We start from the raw sequence: 13,287 nt of genomic DNA on the forward strand, positions 1-13,287 counted from the left end.
TAGAAATGTGCACTTAAAACTTATGACCTCTTTTTCAAATTAAATTTAATGCAGTGACACTGATAAATCAGGCTACTTATGTTGAGAGAAAATGTCTCCAGATTAGTTTGACATTTGATTTTGCTGTATACCCCTCAACCAAAGTCAGATTGTCTTCGGTTACCTTCTATCTGGTTCTCTTGGTGTCCCCCCCCCCCACTTTCTCTCTCTCTCCTTCCTTGCTCCATCAACCCCCCCAACCCCCCACCCCCGTTACCATCACATTCTTGTCCATGACTCTGAATCTCATTTTTATATGCCATCTATGTATGGATTCATATAGTTCTTAGTTTTTTCTGATTTACTTATTTCACTCCATATAAAGTTATCAAGGTCCATCTATGTTATTATAAATGATCCGATGTCATCATTTCTTATGACTGAGTAGTATTCCATAGTATATATGTACCAAAGCTTTTTAATCCACTCGTCCTCTGATGGACACTTGGGCTGTTTCCAGATCTTCGCTATTGTGAACAATGCTGCCACAAACATGGGGGTGCATTTCCCCTTTTGGAACCGTTCTATGGTGTTCTTGGGGTATATTCCTAAAAGTGGGATAGCTGGGTCAAAAGGCAGTTCGATTTTCAGTTGTTTGAGGAATATCCGTACTGTTTTCCACAGTGGCTGCACCAGTCTGCATTCCCACCAGCAGTACAGGAGGGTTGCCTTTTCTCCACATCCTTGCCAGCACTTATTCTGTGTTGTTTTGTTGATGAGCGCCATTCTGGCTGGTGTGAGGTGATATCTCATTGTGGTTTTAATTTGCATTTCTCTAATGATTAGTGATGTTGAGCATTTTTTCATATGCCTATTGGCCATCTGTATGTCCTCTTTGGAGAAGTGTCTATTCATTTGTTTTTCCCATTTTTTCATTGGATTGTTTGTCTTCCTGATGTTGAGATTTAAAAGTTCCTTATAAATTTTGGTTATTAACCCCTTATGAGACGTATTGTCAAATATGTTCTCCCATTGTGTAGTTTGTCTTTTTATTCTGTTCTTATTGTCTTTAGCTGTGCAAAAGCTTTTTAATTTGATATAGTCCCATTTGTTTATCCTGTCTTTTATTTCACTTCCCTGTGGAGATAAATCAGCAAATATATTGCCCCGAGAGATGTCAGAGAGCTTACTGCCTATGTTTCTTCTCAGATGCTTATGATTTCATGGCTTACATTTAAGTCTTTTATTTTTATTTTGAGTTTATTTTTGTGAGTGGTGTAAGCTGGTGTTCTAGTTTCATTTTTTTGCAGGTAGCTGTCCAGTTTTCCCAATACCATTTGTTAAAGAGGCTGTCTTTACTCCATTGTATTTCCTTACCTCCTTTGTCAAATATCATTTGTCCATAGAGCTGTGGGTTTATTTCTGGGCTCTCTTTTCTGTTCCATTGATCTATATGCCTGTTCTTATGTCAGTACCAAGCTGTTTTGAGTACAATGGCCTTGTAGTATAACTTGATATCAGGAAGTGTGATACCTCCACTTTATTCTTCTTTCTTAAGATTCCTGAGGCTATTCGTGTTCTTTTTTGGTTCCATATAAATTTTTGGAATATGTGATCTATATCTTTGAAGTATGTCATTGGTATTTTAATTGGTATTGTATTGAATTTATAGATTGCTTTGGGTAATATAGACATTTTAATGATGTTTATTCTTCCTAACCATGAACACGGCATATGCTTCCACTTGTTTGTATCTTCCTTGATTTCTTTTATCAATGATTTATAATTTTCCAAGTACAAGTCTTTAGTCTCCTTGGTTAAGTTTAGTCCTAGGTACTTTATTTTTTTGGTTGTAATAGTAAAGGGGATTGTTTCCTTAATTTCTCTTTCTGGCTGTTCATTGTTGGTGTATAAAAATGCCTCTGATTTCTGAGTATTGATTTTATATCCTGCCACTTTGCTGAATTCATTTATCAGGTTCAGTAGTTTTTTGACTGACACTTTGGGGTTTTCTGTATACAAATCATATCATCTGCAAATAATGATAGGTTTACTTCTTCTTTTCCAACTTGATGCCTTTTATTTCATCTCTTTGTCTGATTGCTGTGGCTAGGACTTACAGGAGGACTATGTTGAATAAGAGTGGTGAAAAGAGGCACCCCTGCCTTGTTCTTGATCTTAAGGGGATTGCTTTTAATTTTTGCCCATTGAGTATGATGTTGGCTGTGGGTTTCTCATAGGTGCTTTTATCATGTTGAGGTATGTTCCCTGTATTCCCACTGTGCTGAGAGTGTTGATCATGAACGGGTGCTGGATTTTATCGTATGCTTTTTCTGCATCTATTGAAATTATCATGTGGTTTTTCTCCTTCTTTTTGTTTATGTGATGAATCACATTGATTGATTTACAAATATTGTCCAGCCTTGCCTCCCCAGAAGAAATCCCACTGGATCATGGTATATGATTTTTTCCATATATTGTTGGATCTGGTTTGCTAATATTTTGTTGAGGATTTTAGCATCTATATTCATCAGAGATAGTAGCCTATAATTTTCTTTCTTTGTGTTGTCTTTGCCTGGTTTTGGAATCGGAATTATGCTCGCCTCAGAAAAGGAGCTTGGAAGTCTTCCTTCCTCTTGAATTTTTTGAAATAGCTTCAGAAGGGTAGGAGTTAGTTCTTCTTTGACTATTTGGTAGAATTCAGTTGTGAAACCTTCAGGCCTGGACTTTTCTTTGTTGGGAGTTTTTTGATAACTGTTTTGATCTCATTTGGTGTAATCGGTCTGTTTAGGTTTTCTGATACTTCCAGATTGATTTTTGGAAGATCGTATGTTTCATGGAATTTGTCCATTTCATCTAGGTTGTCTAGTTTTTTGGCATATAGTTCTTCATAGTATTTTCTTACAATATTTTGTATTTCTGTTATGTCAGTTGTTATTTCTCCACTCTCATTTCTCATTTTATTTATTTGAGTCCTCTCTCTCTTTTTTTGGTGAGTCTAGTTAAAGGTTCATCGATCTTGTTTACCTTTTCAAAAAACCAGCTCCTAGTTTTATTGATCCTCTATATTGTTTCTTTACCCTCTATGTCATTTATTTCTGCTCTGATCTTTTTTATTTCCTTCCTTCTACTACATTTGGGATTTACTTGCTGTTCTTCTTCTAGTTCTTTTAGATGCAGGGTTAAGTTGTTTATTTGAGCTTTTTCTAGTTTCTTAAGGTGTGCTTGTAGTGCTATGAACTTCCCTCTCAGTACTGCTTTTGCTTTGTCCCATATATTTTGAGTTGTCGTATGCTCATTGTCATTTGTTTCTAAGATTTTAAAAAATTTCTTCTTTGATCTCAATCTTAATTCATTTGTTATTTAACAACCTGCTGTTTAGTTTCCATGTGTTTGAGAATTTTTCAGCTTTTTTGTTGTTCATTTCTAGTTTCATGGTATTGTGATCGGAGAAAGTGCTTGATATGATTTCAATCTTCTTACATTTGTGGAGACCTCTTTTATGCCCTAACATGTGGTCTATACTAGAGAATGTACCATGAGCACTTGAAAAGAATGTATATTCTGCTTCTTTAGGGTGTAAGACTCTGAAGATATCTATTAAATCGAGTTGATCTAGTGTGTCCTTTAGGTCTGCTGTATCTTTGTTTATTTTCTTTCTTGAGGATCTATCTAGTGATGTTAGTGGGGTATTGAAATCTCCTACTATTATAGTATTGCTGTTGATCTCGTTCTTTAAATCCATCAAAGTCTGCTTTATATATTTAGGTGCTCCTATAGTAGGTGCATAGATATTTATAATAGTTATATCTTCCTGTTGGATTGCTCCCTTTATCATTATGTAATGGCCTTTCTTTTTATCTCTTACTATATCCTTTGTTTTAAAGTCCATTTTGTCTGATATAAGTATTGCTATCCCAGCTTTTTTTTCATTTCCATTTGCATGAAATGTTTTTTTCCATCCTTTTACCTTCAATCTATGTGCATCTTTTGTTCTAAGGTGTGTCTCTTGTAGACAGCATATGTACGGGTGCTGTTTTCTTATCCATGCAGCTACCCTATGTCTTTTGATTGGGTCATTTAAACCATTTACATTTATGGTTATTATTGATATGTAGTTGTTTATTGCCATTTTATTCTTTAAAGCTGTATTCCTTTTTTGTTATATTCTTTTCCCACTTTGATATGTTTACAATAGGCCCCTTAACATTTTCTGCAGCATTGGTTTGGTTGTAATGAATGCCTTGAGTTTTTTGTTGTTTTTTTTTTTTGTCTGGGAAACTTTTTATTTCTCCTTCAATTTTAAATGATAGCCTTGCTGGATAACGTAGTCTTGGTTGTAGGTTCTTGTTCTGCATTACTTTGAATATTTTTTGCCATTCCCTTCTGTCCTCAAGTGTTTCTATTGAGAAGTCGGATGTCATCCTTATGGGGGCTCCTTTGTAGGTGATAGCTTTTTTTTCTCTTGCTGCTTTTAATATTTTCTCTTTATCACTTAGCTTTGGTATTTTAATTATGGTGTATCTTGGTGTAGGTTTTTTTGGGTTTCTTTTTAATGTTGTTCTCTGTGCTTCTTGAACTTGTGAGAGTTTCTCCATCAATTTAGGGAAGTTTTCAGCTATGATATGATTGAACAAAGTCTCTATCCCTTGTTCTTTCTCTTCTTTTTTGGGAACCCCTATGATGTGGATGTTATTTCTCTTCATGTTGTCACAGAGCTCTCTGAGTTTCCTTAGACTTTTTGAGTCTCTTTTCTTTTTGTCTTCTCTGCTTTCTTGCCTTCATTCAAGTTGTCCTCCAACTCACTGATTCGATCCTCAGCTCTATCCATCATGTTTTTAATTCCTTCCATTTTGGTCTTCATTTCTGATATTGTATTTGTCATCTTGGACTGATTCTTTTTTAATATTTCAATATCCTTTTTTATACTTGCTATTTCTTTATTTAGGTGTTCATAATGACCATCCATTTTTGTTCTAAGATCCCTAAGCATCCTTACAATCATTATTTTGAACTCTCTATCTGGAAATTTGATTATTTCCATATCACTCAGGTCATCTCCTGAAGGTTTCTCTTGAGGTTTCACTTGGATTGCAGTTCTTTGTCTTCTCATTATCTGTGTTTGGGTGTTTTGTTTGTAGAGTTGGTTGAGTCTAGGCTTGGTGTTGTCTGCCTCCAGTTTTCAATTGTGTTATTTCTAGGTCTTCTTGGGTTGGCATCAGCTAACATTTGTAATCCACTTTTGGATTTGGGCTGCTTTGAAGTCGTGATTTGTTTGTCTTCTTAACAGGTAATAGTCTTGTTTCCTAATCTCAGCAGGGGGCTTCTTTGAAACTATCCAGGAATGCGAGGGTTTAACCTGAGACTCTGAAGGCCTCTTCTACCAATTAATCTCTCTGGGGGCAGGTAGTTTTCCCAGCTTCAGTAGGAGGAGGTGTATCTCAGATCTCCATGGAGACCTGAGTTATTGCCCCTCCTCCCCACTTCTTGTTTTCAGCTGTGTTTTGTTGTGCTGATTGGAACTGGAGAGATGTCTGGAGATCTGTGGTGGGAAACAATTTAGCCTTGTTTTGTGGAAGGATCAGTCCCTCCCCCAGCTATGGCCGCCTCCAGCACTGGATGAGTCAGCTTTTTAAGTCAGCTCCTGCATTCCTTGGCCCCTCACCGTCTGTCCCACTCTCTCTGCTTTACACTTGGAAGATAAGCCAGTCCTTTCAACACACCTGCTCCCTGGTCACCAGGCAAGTGGCTGTGAGCAGTATTTTCTGCTCTTTTCCCTGGAGTGAGAACCGCTCTGGGCTCTCAACCTTACCCCCCCCCCTCCTCATTCCTGTAAGCAGGGGAGATTCAGGAGCTCTCTACCAGGTTTGTTGTGGCTTCTTCTTTGCTCCTTGGTTTTTGAGAACTCTTCTTGTAGTCCATAGTTGGTTTTTCACACTGATTTTTCCAAAATTGATTTGTATTCCAGTTTGGTTGTGAGAGCTAGGCATCTGTGTGTCTGCATACTCCGCTGCCATTTAACCTATGCACTCTTATTGATCAGTTTCACCTCATTAAATATAATTTTCTAAAATCTTTTTAAGAAATTGAAAAAAAAGAAAGAACAGTCTGGCTCCAATATTTGGGATGTGTGATTGGGGGCCAGGCTGTGACACCATGAGGATGTTGAAATAACCATTGGGGATGAGAATTGATGATGGTGAATCAGGTAGTGGGAGTGAGGGAAGGGAATTCAGTCAAGATCAGGGCATAGGGGCCGAGATCAGAGTTGCAAGTGGGAGAGCCAACCTGGATTTTCCCTGAAACCTGACCTCCCCAAAGTGCCATTTCTTGAGCAGTAACTCAGAGGAAGTGCAGTTTTATGGAGGACCCTGGACCTCTGTTCTGGAACAGGAGTGGCCTGGAGGCCATGTGGGAGGTGGAGCAGTGAGTGCGGAGAGGGATCCTGGCTGTTGCAGAGCCCTCTGCGGGGTGTTTAGAGGGTCTGGGACTTCCCAGGGAGACCTGCAGATATGGTATGTTTGCCATCTGCATTTCAGAACATTTATGTTAGTAATTTCAGTATGGAAAGATTTCATATAGAAATCTAGATATCCCACTTTTCTTGAAAAATTAGGATCTTTAGCAATGCTGGACCTGCGTGTCCATCCAGTAGCCGTTAGCAGAGCCAAGGAATGGCTGTGACTTCTGGTGGCCATGGCTCTCCTCCATTCACCTAGGTCCTCAGCAGCCACCTCTACATTCCTGCCTGGGTTTGCTAGCAAATGAAGCAGTCCTCCTACCCCTGGGAGAACAGGCATGAGTGACCCAAGACAGAGTAGGAGAATACCCACTAGAGCTGGGAAGGGCGAGGAACCAGAAAGCCAGGTGCAGGTCATATCCTGGAAACCAAAGAGGAGAGGGCCCCTTCTAGCAGTATCTGAAGAGGAAGTCATGAGTTTGCACAGTTAGGAGATGACAGTGTAGAACTAAGCTTTCTTCCTTGACTGAGGAGAGGAAGAAAATGGGTGGCCGATGGTAAGAGAAAGTCTTTTTAAAGCTGGAAGAGGCTTCATCACGGTTAAATGTGATGGAGAGAGATCAGGTAGAACGCAGGAGGGAATGGGTGAGGGCAGCCTGTCCTAGAGCAGCCAGAAGATTTTGGATTCAGAGTGTAGGTGGAACATTCTTCAAGTCCTCTGGGGACAGGGACACTCTGGGTAACTTTGGGAAGGGGACTTCTGCTGTATGGGCTGGCCACCTGTGGGCTGGGTCTGCAGGAGGGCTGGACAGGGAGTCTCCTAGGGGTAGTGTCAGGCTTTTCCCTGGCATTGCTGGCGACCTCTCTAGTACCGCCCCTCCTCTGCCTGCTAGGCTCCCCACCCTGTGCTGCAAGAGGTGGTCTCCGATTCCACCCAGTCTTCCTAGTGCCTGATTAGCAGCTTCCCTTTTTTCTTTTCTTTTTTTAAAAACAGAGTCAGAGAGAGAGAGAGAGAGAGAGAGAGAGGCAGACAGCGGGACCGATAGGGACAGACAGACAGGAAGGGAGAAATGAGAAGCGTTAGTCATCAGTTTTTCTTTGCAACAACTTAGTTGTTCATTGAATACTTTCTCATATGTGCCTTGACTGCGGGGTTACAGCAAAATGAGTAACCCCTTGGTCATGCCAGCAGCCTTTGGGGTGAAGCCAGCGACCATGGGGTCATATCTATAATCCCTCGATCAATGTAGCTACTCTGCACTCACGTTGGTGAGCCTGTGTTCAAGCTGGATGAGCCCGCACTAAGCCAGTGAATTCGGGATTTGGAACTTGGGTCCTCTGTGTCCCAGTCTTACACTCAGTCCATTGCACCACCACCTGGTCAGGCAGTTTTCCCTTTTGTTCTTTAAATTTTTTAAAAATACTTTTCTGTTTTTTAGAGAGAGAGAGAGAAGCATCAATTTGTTCCACTTATGTGCACTCACTGGTTGCTTCTTGTGCATGCACTAACTAGAGATTGAACCTGTGACCTTGGTCCACCAGGATGAATATTAAGCCACTGAGTCACCTGGCTGGGACTCCTCCCTCATTTTTCAAACCTCTGCTCAGATCTCACCTGATCCCCGGAACCTGCTCTGACTGCCCTACTTAAAAATCACACAGACATAGTTTTAAACAGCCTTATTTTCCTCCATAGCACTTTCTTCCTCCTTAGATATTTATGTGTTGTGGTCTCTGTCCTTGCACTGGAATACAGGCTCCTTGAGGGTGGGGACTTGATTGGTGCATGGCAGAATGTCCACCACCTAAATGTGCCGGGCATGTGGCAGGTCATTGCCGTCAGAGTCCTGACTGAACAAGAATAAGTGAGCCTTACGGTTCATATGTGGACAGTATGACCAGGGAGGGTCAGTGACTGCTCTGCTTGTGTCTGTGTGGTCTTCATTCTTTCTGTCTCATAGACAGAAGTAAGGATTTTTCTGTAGTCCGAAGAGCAGGCCGTGGGTGACTTTCTAGGTATAAACCATCATAATGATTTTGAGGCGAGGATGACTCTGTACCAGGTGCTCTGCTGAACAGCAATAGCAACTAACCCTAAGTAGTGGGTCCCGTATCGTCCCCAGGTTAGGCATTAGTGAGTGCGTGATGGAGGCCTAGAGAAGTTCACTTGCCCAAGGTCAGGCTGGTGGGGAGCATTAGGGCTGGGATTTGGATGCACCAGCTGCATATTTATGGTACTAACTGCTCTGTCCTGCCTCTTCTCCCACAGGCATTTGCATCAAGTGTGGGCCTGGTATCTACGGAGCAAGGCAAGCGTGCCAGCAATGGGGAGCCTGTATCATACCGATTGCTTCACCTGTGACTCCTGTGGTAGGTAACCTCTTTCTGGGCCCTCTTGCACCATGGACCACCTAGGAAAGAGAGAAAGAGAGAGAAAACATCGATTTGTTGTTCCACTTATTTATGCATTCATTGGTTGATTCTTGTATGTACCCTGACTGGTTGCAGGGATTGAACCTGCAACCTTGCTGTATCGGGACAACGCTCTAACCAACATAGCTACCTGGCCAGAGCCTTTAATATTTTATTTTATAAAAGTATGATACAGGCACAGTGTTAAGTCAAATCATTTTGAGAAGTTGTTTTTGCAACAGCAGAAAAACACTTATCTTTCCATTATTGTAGGAGTTCCTCACGCGTCTTAGATAAAAGTTTTTTTCGTTGATTATGTGTGATGTAAATTCTTTACCTAACCTAATTGTACTTCATTACTTTCTGAATGAAGTCTTCTGATGAAAAGAAATTCTTTATAAAGTCTAATGAATCTTTGTTTGCTTCATGAAAGTGTTGCTTTTGATGTCCTCTCCATGAAATCTTTGTAGTCTCTTGCTTTAGATGTCTGGTTTTATTTTGTCAGCATATTAGACATGCCTATACTATATTATGCATCTAATATTTCCACTATCTGATATCATCTGAACTTCTACTTATACTATTTAATGTTTCTCCTCTCTCTTGGTCGCAATCCTTGTTTTCTCATGTTTTGTAATTTTTGATTGTGGGAATATGCCTGTGAGAATTCCTTTAGGTCTTTATTGATGGTGCATTTTCCCAGGGAATGTTTGAATACTTTCTATTAAGAAAGTTTTAAACTTGAATGGGGAAAATTGTATTTTTTCTTTCATGAGTATTCTTTTTTTTTTTATGTGAGAGAAGGAGAGATAGAGAGACAGACTCTCCTGCATGTGCCCCGACTGGGATTCACCGAGGACATCCTGTGGGCAGCAGCGATTCCCGAAGAGGTTCTACCTGTGGGAGTGGTTCAGAGGACCGGGAGAGCATCAGAGGGTGGATCTCAGCTCCCGGAAACCAAGCGTCTATAAAAAGGTTTGAGTCAGGAGCATCCCCTTCATAATATCAAAATAAGGTACTAGACTCTTACTGAGGTATCACTGAAAGTATCTTGGACTTATTAAGTGTTTTTGCTGGAGGCAGTCAGGCAGGTATCAATCTTTCTGATTTGTCTTATGCTTCTCTGTACAGGATTAGAAGTGGTGACTGTTTTGGGTTAAAATAAGCTAGTTCTCTGCTGCCAAAAGAATGTTTCGCTAGTCTTCCTCATTTCTCACCAGTCTCCTCAGATTTGTGGTCAATTTTAAACCATGTATTACTATGTCAAACATAAATTAACAAACTTTTAAATTGGTTTCCTTGAAGAAGACCCTGATTTTAGTTTGGGCCTTATGACCTAACATTAAACAAAAAGGAAATTACAGGGTCCTATTTTGTCAATTCTGGGAAAAATGTAAGCCAATGAAAACAGTCTTGCTTGACCAGGCAGTGGCACAGTGGATAGAGTGTTGTACTGGGATGCAGAGGACCCAGCTTCGAGACCCTGAGGTCGCCAGCTTGAGCGCGGGCTCATCTGGTTTTAGCAAAGCTCACCAGCTTGGAACCAAGGTCGCTGGCTTGAGCAAGGGGTTACTTGGGCTGCTGAAGGCCCGCGGTCAAGGCACATATGATAAAGCAATCACTGAACAACTAAGGTGTCGCAAAGAAAAACTGATGATTGATGCTTCTCATCTCTTTCCGTTCCTTTCTGTCCCTATCTATCCCTCTCTGACTCTCTCTCTGTCTCTGTAAATAAAAAAAGGAAGAAAAAAAGTCTTACTGTGCGCTGGTATGGTGGGTCAGTGGATAGTGTCGTCTTTGCTTGCGGAGGTCCTGCGTTTGACCGCGTCAGGGTCCAGATGAGAAAACCTGTGCCTGACTCCCCACCTGCTCTTGACATGAGAAGTCAGAGCTCAGGGTTCCAGGTTGCAGGCAGACTGGCAGACTGCATTCTCTTCATAGTCCTTGGGACACTGAAGGCCAGGGCAGGAGGGATCGGGCTTACCTGGTCTTCAGACCCTGTGCATCCTGGGGAAGGGGCGCCAGTCGCAGGGTGTGTCTTCCCAGATGAATTCACCCCGCAGGCAAGTGTGTATCAAGACTGAGAGTTCTCTTGTTTTAAAAGAAAGTATCATTCTGGGCCAGGAGCACACCAGGTTGCAGTCAGGGGAGCCAGCTCAGGCATACTTCATTGGGGCAGGCAGGCAGCCTGTGTTGTTTGTGAGTGTTCAGGGGTCCCCCTCCCCACACTCAGTCGGCACTCCCAGACTCACCTTCCTAGGAGGCCATGCTGCTGGTTTTAGTCTGTTCAGTCTTGAGCTGCCTGGCCCAGCTGGGCTGACGGAAGTGTTTCAGTGGGGTTTCCTGACATCTGACCAGTCTGGCCTGTTTTATCTTTCGTTAGGGCAGGGAGATGGCAGTAGATCTGGATGTCCTGTGTTCTGCAGGGAAGGGGGGAAGGAGGGTGTGGAGAAGCCCCTCCAGGGAGCCTTGACCTCCAGCTGTTCTTTCTCCACATCCCCATGAGCTCACTGCTGTCCCCAGAAAGGCTGCGGAAACAGTCTTCACCCAGCTAGACGCTGAAGGCCAGCCAAGCTGCAGAGCTCAACAACTGCCCTCTGAGTGCCCAGGACCTCAGAGACCAGGGTGACTTGCCCCAGAGTCATCCCTGCCTTCCCCAGCTTCCAAGTTGCAAAACCTTACAGCAGGTTTTCGCCTCTCCTCCCACTGCCACGTCCCCCATGCAGAGTCTTTGCTTTGCCGGAAGCCCTGGTCACTGTCTACTGGGGGGCTGGTTAGGGGAGTGGGGTGTGTCCCAGGCACAGGGTAAGTCTCCTCTTCTGAGTGAGGGGGACTGTGCTTGGCCACATGGAGGCAAGGAGTCTGTAGGGAAAGATGCCCTGTGTTTATCAGCCTAGCTACCCCTTTGTAATGGAGCTTAGAGGGCCTGTATGGACTCAGAGGAGGTTGGTACCATTTCTCTGGCCTGTGCACCAATGCCCAGGAAGGGCATCCACTAGGTGACACGGGCCAGATGCCCAGACAGCTGAGAACTTGCTGCAGAAATGGATCTTCTTGGGTCACTGGAGGGCTCACGAGGATGACCTGGAGTTGCTGTCTGCTATGGTCTCATTCCTGTTTTTGGTAGTTGCTTGATAGACTGATCTTCGAGAGGATTGTGTGACCAGTGGCAAGGACTCCTGGCCCTGGGCACAGTTTGCAGGCTGTCTCAGGACCGGGATTTTGGTGGGAAAAGGGGTGGAGGGGCGGGTGCTCCATCGCCCCAGGGGTCTGAAGGGCCTGAAGGGGGTGTGGGCTAGAGGAGGAGTGAAGGGCAGGGCCAGGGTGGAGGAGAGGAGAGGAAGCAGAACGGGGGTGGGGGGGGTGGGGGGGGGTGGGGGTGGTTCATGGACTGCCTAGTGGTTCTGTGCAGGCTGTAGGGCTTGTAGCATTTCATGGGAGTGGGGGGCCTGCTGGGGAGAAGTGAGAACTTGGTTTGGTGAGGTGGGGGAGCTTGGGGAGAGCGAGGCCGAGGTCTCAGATTGGGGTCCTGCGAAAGGATGTGGAGAAGAGCAGCTGAGGACGAAGGGGCATGAGAAATGGAAGGTGGAAGGGGTTTTGGTGATAAGAGGAAATTGGAGAGCAGGGACTTGTGAAGGGGAAGGTGGAGGGGGTTTACCGGAAGCAGAAGGAAAGCGGGATGGCTTCCTCATCGCACGAATGCTCGAACAGAGTGAGGGCAAGATCCACCCGTGGGGTCTGGCATCTACCTCTGCCCTTGTGACCTTATAAGCAGAGGATTCTAGAGAGAGTCCAGGAAGCCTGCCTGAAGCACATCTGTGTGCCCTGTAGGTCTCTTATTCAGTGCACTTTACTTTCATATGGATTTGTGTTAAGGTTCAGGTGTAGGGCGCAGTGGTTAGACAAGCGTACACTTTACAGAGTGTCCACTGGATACTTCCAGTACCCACCTAGCAACATACATGGTTATTACAATATTATTGATTGCATTTCCTGTGATTTAGTTTACATTCTGGGACTATTTTATATCTCTGAATCTTTACTTGTTTTTCTCTTCACTTTTTAAAATCTAATCACTTGAAACCCTGCCTCCTTATGTCCACCATCAGTCTGTTATTTGTGAATCTGATTCTGTTTCGTTTGTTCGTTGATATTGCTCTCTAGATTCCATTTAAAAGTGCAATCATGTGGTATTTGTCTTTCTCTGACTTATTTCACTGAGCATACTAACCTCTATGTCCATCGAATCTGTCACAAATGGTAAGATTTCATATTTTTGCATGAATAGTACTCCAAAGTATGTATGTACCACGCTTAATTGTTTTTATTTTTAAGTGAGAAGAGGGGAGACAGACAGACTCTTGCATGCACCCTGACTGGGATCTCCCATCAACCTCGGTCTGGTGCCGATGCTTGAATCAACCGAGCTCTCCTCA

The 13,287-nt window shown here is 43.1% G+C and overlaps 1 pseudogene; it reads left to right on the forward strand.

Annotated features, from left to right (window-relative positions):
* The window catches only part of LOC136381473 (Wilms tumor protein 1-interacting protein-like), a 92,075-nt pseudogene that overhangs the window by 9,339 nt on the left and 69,449 nt on the right, over positions 1-13,287 (forward strand).

This window comes from Saccopteryx leptura, chromosome 9 (genome assembly GCF_036850995.1).
Source record: "Saccopteryx leptura isolate mSacLep1 chromosome 9, mSacLep1_pri_phased_curated, whole genome shotgun sequence".
Taxonomy (NCBI): Eukaryota; Metazoa; Chordata; class Mammalia; order Chiroptera; family Emballonuridae; genus Saccopteryx; species Saccopteryx leptura.